Genomic DNA, 6000 nt, shown 5'->3' on the forward strand with positions numbered 1-6000 from the left:
GCCCTCAACCTGTCAAACTCTCTGTAACACATAAACAATGATTAAACTCTACAACACTTCACTCTCATATAATTGGAATCCTCTTTTAATTAAGTTGATAAACATTTATCACGGGTTCCCTTATATGAGCTATGAGAGAGTGGATGGGTAAACTGATGCACTCGGTGGGAGCATCTTGACTAGCTGCTTTTGTTCATCCTGACTGTTATTTAAATGGTTTAAACTGCACTTGTTTTATTAGTATTTGCTAATATACTCAGAGTTTGTGTATAATGATATTTCGAGGGGGCAATACATTACAGTTCTGGCATAAGACGTAATAAATTACACACCAGATGGTCATCTGCCTCTTAGCAGTGGCATGAGCCGTTCCTCCTAATGGTGACATCTGGGAAGACATACAGAGTGTTGTATGGTGAGACGAGTTCAATTATACACTTGTGATAAATAGACTGTAAAAACCTGGTCCGTATCCAAAATGCATATTACATGTTGACAAATAATGTCATGTTTAATTATTGCATGCATATGTGGAGTTAATTTCCCCAGTGTGGCTCTTTGTGTGCTATTCAACAAAATGTAATGATCACCTTAATGAACTCACCTTTGTAAGTGCTATTTATCAGAATTGGGCAAAATTCAGCATTTAATATGTTCACGTCCCATAAAATGATTAATTTGAAAGAAGAAATTTAGAGAACGTTTTCAAAAGAAATCAAAGAAATGTATAATTTTGTTAGTTCAAGCCAAGTTTTCATACAAAACGCATAAATATATACTTAATTTAGACTAATTTAGACAGACTGATTAAACACTTCCAGCAATATACTGTCAAAACAATTAACACAGCCATCAAAACAGACTTTAATCTAGCAAAAACAAAGTCAACCATATTGTTTTAACATATAACTAATTAAATAATAATAATAATTATTATTATGCTGGATTTAATTATTACATATTCATGCTTGACTTTCTGAGAAATTAAGTGTTATTCTGACATGGTCAGTAAAATTATAGTAAATGAATGATATGCATTAAATATTGATAATGATAACTAAATTAAATATTAAAATATAATGTTTAAAATAATAAAACAACAATAAAACCAATCATTTTAATAATAATAATTTTATTGAAAATACAAAAATACAATGTTATTTGAAATGAAAGTACACAGAATCATCCATAAGCTTGCAACATGTTTAGAAACAAGAATTTAGACTCCAAAGTACAAATATTTTTTTATATATAGTGGGGTTATGCCATGCTATGATGCTTCATAATTTAATAATAACAAAATTAAATATTAAAATAATAAAACAACAATAAAACAATAATAATTTTGATAATAATAATAATCATCATCATCATTTTATTGAAAAAAAACCAACTTATTATTATTATTATTATTATTATTATTGCACAATTTGCACATTTTAAAAATCAACACTGAAAATAGCGAAATCCAGTTTATATACAATGCAGGGAGAGGCAAAAATACACGAGGGCTCCCTGTACCTAAACTTTTAAAATAAATTTAAAGACAAACTCAATTTTATTTTGAATTATAAAGCAATCTCAATTAAATTCTTCAAGGGTTCACCCCAAAATGAAAAATCTGTCATTTATTAATATCTGTCATTAATTACTCACCCTCATGTCGTTCCAAACCCATAAGATCATCATTCATCTTCCGAACACAAATTAAGATATTTTTTGATGAATTCCGAGAGCTCTCTGACCCTCCTACAGACAGCAAGGGCACTACCACGCTCAAGGCACAGGAACGCAGTAAGGACATCCTTAAAATAGTCCATGTGACATTAGTGGTTCAATCGCAATTTTATAAAGCTACAAGAATACTTTTTGTCACAAAGAAAATAAAAAATAATGACTTTAATAATTTACATTTGCCAGTTTAACAGCTCTACATTTTCTCCTATAATGCCTGATGAGGTTAGAGAACACCTGACAAGAGATCAGAGACCATTCCTTCATCCAGAATCTCTCCAGATCCTTTAGATTCACAGCTCCATGACAGTGCTTCTCCTCTTCAGTTCACCTCACTCATTTTCTACAGGGTTCAGGTCAGAGAACTGGAATGGCCATAACAGAAGCTTGGTTTTGTGCCCAGTGACCCATTTTTGTGTTGTTTTTGAGGTTTGTGTTTGTATTATTGTACGGTTGGAAGATCCAAACATGGCCCATTATAAGATTTTTTACAGTCACTTATTGATTTTTTATCTGTTGGTATTTGATAGAATCCATGATGCCATGTATCTAAACAAGATGTCCAGGACCTCCAGCAGAAATATAGGCACACAACATAAAAAATACAGCAGTATATTTCATTGTACACATGGGGTTTTGTGAGTTGTTTAAATAAAATATCAAAAGGATTAATGCATATTAATTTGCACAGCCGCCTTTGATCATATTTACCAAGGGTGCCGATATTTTTGGCCATCACTGTACATCCAAGATCTGTGTCTGATTTATGCAATTTGCCATAGCCATTGGATATATTTAGAACAGACTGAAAATAATTAATCTTGCTGTTTAATAGCCTGCATGATTGTTGTCTACTTGACCAGGTGATGGCAGTATTGTGCTACAACTGTGGATCAACAGTGTGTGTGCAACAAATATGTGCATACAATATACCTTCACTTTATATGTGCTCCATGTGTCAGCTGATGCTCCTATAGACTGTAACAGATGTCATTATACAATAAAACACTGTAGAAATCACAATGAACCACCTCAACCTTTAACAAGGCAATGACTTGGAAGTCGTAAACAAGGTATACACTAAGATTGCACATATTGTGTTATATATGAGGGTCACAAGAATACTATTATTTCTCTGGAAGAGAAAGGCCTGTCAAGGGTGAGACCGTAATAAAAGAGAAGCATGTAATGAGCCAATCTGCCTCTTCATCTCAGTGTAACCTTCAACTCCGGATCACCTCAAGAGAAAGCGGTGGCTGAATGCAGATCTGGCCATGTGGAGTAAGTCAACAACACTGTGACCCACTCTCAGCTCTGCTATTTTGTTTATCATTCGAAATCACGACAGCGTATTAATATTACCATGAACTCCACTGGTACAAAATGTAAAAAATAATAACATGACATAAATTACCATTAAAAACACCATTCATATACGAATGAAATTCAGCAAGGATGCATTAAAAGGATAGTTCACCCAAAAAAACAACAAAAAACTCCTGTCATTTCCTCGCCATCAAGTTGTTCCCAGTTTCTTTCTTCTGCTGAAACAAAAAAAGATATTTTAAAAAAATGTGGGTAACCAAACTATTTCTGGTCCCCATGAACGTCCATACTATTTTTTTGTTTCTTTGTTTCCATAAAGTTTTGATACAACTCGAGGGTGAGACAGAATTTTCATTTTTGCATGAACTATACCTTTAAATTGATCTAAAGTGACAGTAAAGTAATTAATAATGATACAAAGGATTTTAGACTTTTAACCTTTCATCAAGAATTAAAAAAAAAAGGTTTCCACAAAAATATAAAATAGCATGTTTCATGAGCACCTAACCAGCATATTTAAAAGATTTCTGAAGGATAATGTGACAATGAAAATTGAAGCTTCTGAAAATTCAGCTTTGCCACCACAGAAATAGATTACATTACACTGGACCTAATACTGTATTAGTACAAGCAACCAATTCATTTGTGCCAAAATACCATAAAGTTTGACTGGACTTTGACCTCAACAACAAAATATATGGGAATGGTATGACACATTTTTGGATTTGCACTTGCATAAATGTTAATTTAACACTATTTAATATCTAGCATATTCTGTTTTTATACTCAAAGTGCATTCAAACTGCATGACTCTTTTAACATTCCTTACAAGCCACATCCTGAGTCAGATAGATTCCTTTTTGCTCAGCCTTGCTTTGTTGCACATTGTATTTACTTGTCTAGGCATTTCTGAAGGTCCAATGAAGACTTTGTAGCGGGTTCATTCTTTGCCAGAATGCCTTTCTGCAAACACAAGCATAAAATCAGGGTGAGTCTTGCATGGGCATCAGCTGACATTGATGTCATGCCCAAAGTGAAAGGCCTGTTCTCGCCTCTCAAAGTCATGAGAACAATCAGCTTAGGATTCAATAAAGTTTGAAACCCTACTGCTGCCTTCATACGGTTTAATAAAGCACGAAATTCCACTCAGGCATGAGACTAAAGGAAAACCACAGTTGGGTGTGCTCTCCTCCCTCTTCCACCCACCCTCATTTTGGAAGGGGATTACACAATCGTTAAGGCTTTTCCCAAAATTTCTAATTTTGCCTGGCTTAAAGCAGAGAGCTAACAACTACACAAAAAAAGTAAAAACTGCACAGCAACAACCTAGCAACCACTACATTATTTACAATATTTTTTATTAAATATACTCTGTGTGTGTGTATTAAAGCTGGACAACAATTAATCACATCCAAAATAAAAGTTTTTGTGTACATAATACGTGTGTGTACTGTGTATATTATATATATATATATATATATATATATATATATATATATATATATATATATATATATATATATATATATATATATATACACATGCATGTATATATTTAAGAAAAATTATATGTTTTTATATTAAATATTTATATTTAATATAAATATTTTCAAAATATATATTGGATGTGTGTCTTTATATAGACATAATATATGTGTGTGTGTACTGTGTATATTTATTATGAACACAACATAATATAATATACACATGCACACACAAAGAAAGAGATATAATCTCAGAATTGTAAAACATAAACTCACAATTCTGAGAAAAAAAGTCTGAACTGCGAGATATAAACTTTATAGAACTAGAGATCATTTATGCAATTCTGAATTTTCTCAGAACCGTGAGAAAAAAAAAGTCAGAATTGTGAGTTTATCCCCCGGTTTCACAGACAAGGCTTAAGACTAGTCCCTGACTAAACTGTAAATCTAAGCTGTTTTAACTGAAAGAAACTTGTCCTGATTGATCTTGAAATATGTCAGCTCCCTTGTTTTGTCTCAAGATGCACACCAGTAATGGTTTTTCTAAGGAATGTCTATAAAAATTACTTTAAAATCCTAATTGAACTATGGCCTAGTCCTGGCTTAAGATAAACCCTGTCTGTGAAACCGGGCCTATATCTCAGAATGACTTTTTCCTCAGAATTGAGATAAAATAGTGAGGAAAAAAGTCACAATTACCTTTTTATTTACTTATTTTAACTGTGGCATTATACTGTATAATGGCTCAAACCATTACATATATTCATAGTGTCAAATGTCAAATTGTCATTAGCTCATCAGCCAATGTCGGAACATAATTAAAACGCAGTATGACTCAAGAAATAACACAAGAGTGCCATTTAATCCTGATCCAGCAAGCAAGCATTCTTAAATTCAATCTCTTAGTTGTCCTTGAAAGCCATGAGAGTGCGGCTCTAGATACTGTTCCTACTGAGCCTTTATAAGCACAGGGTCATGTTATCGAGACATCATGTTATCGAGTGCATTCACTGTTCCTCAGTTTCATTTCAAGCCATTTCAATGTGACTCCAAATGCAAACTTCTGCATTGCGCCAGACAAAAGAGCTCACGGCTAAAAAGGAAAGAGGAAGAGGCTTACGGGATTCTGTGCTGAATGTGCAAAAAGTCACATTTTAATGCCACAAATTATAGCTTGCACAAAAACGAAGCTTTTGTCATCATCAGCCCTGTAATAAACTGGCAATGGCAAAACAACTACTGTAATTTCTGATTTATATGTCGCTAGAATGAACAGGTTCTTTTTTCTACAGGAAAAGGAGGCTTTTCAGAAATATCAGATGAGTTCCCATCCCGTTCGATGTTAGATGATGATTACATCTTCCATTATTAGGTCTCTTTCATTGCTTCTGGCTAACCAATTTGATTTGAACAGCATCATGAGATTAAACAGGAGACCCTTGAGCTCATCCTCTAC

The sequence above is a fragment of the Barbus barbus genome, assembly GCF_936440315.1.
Source record: "Barbus barbus genome assembly, chromosome: 14".
NCBI lineage: Eukaryota > Metazoa > Chordata > Actinopteri > Cypriniformes > Cyprinidae > Barbus > Barbus barbus.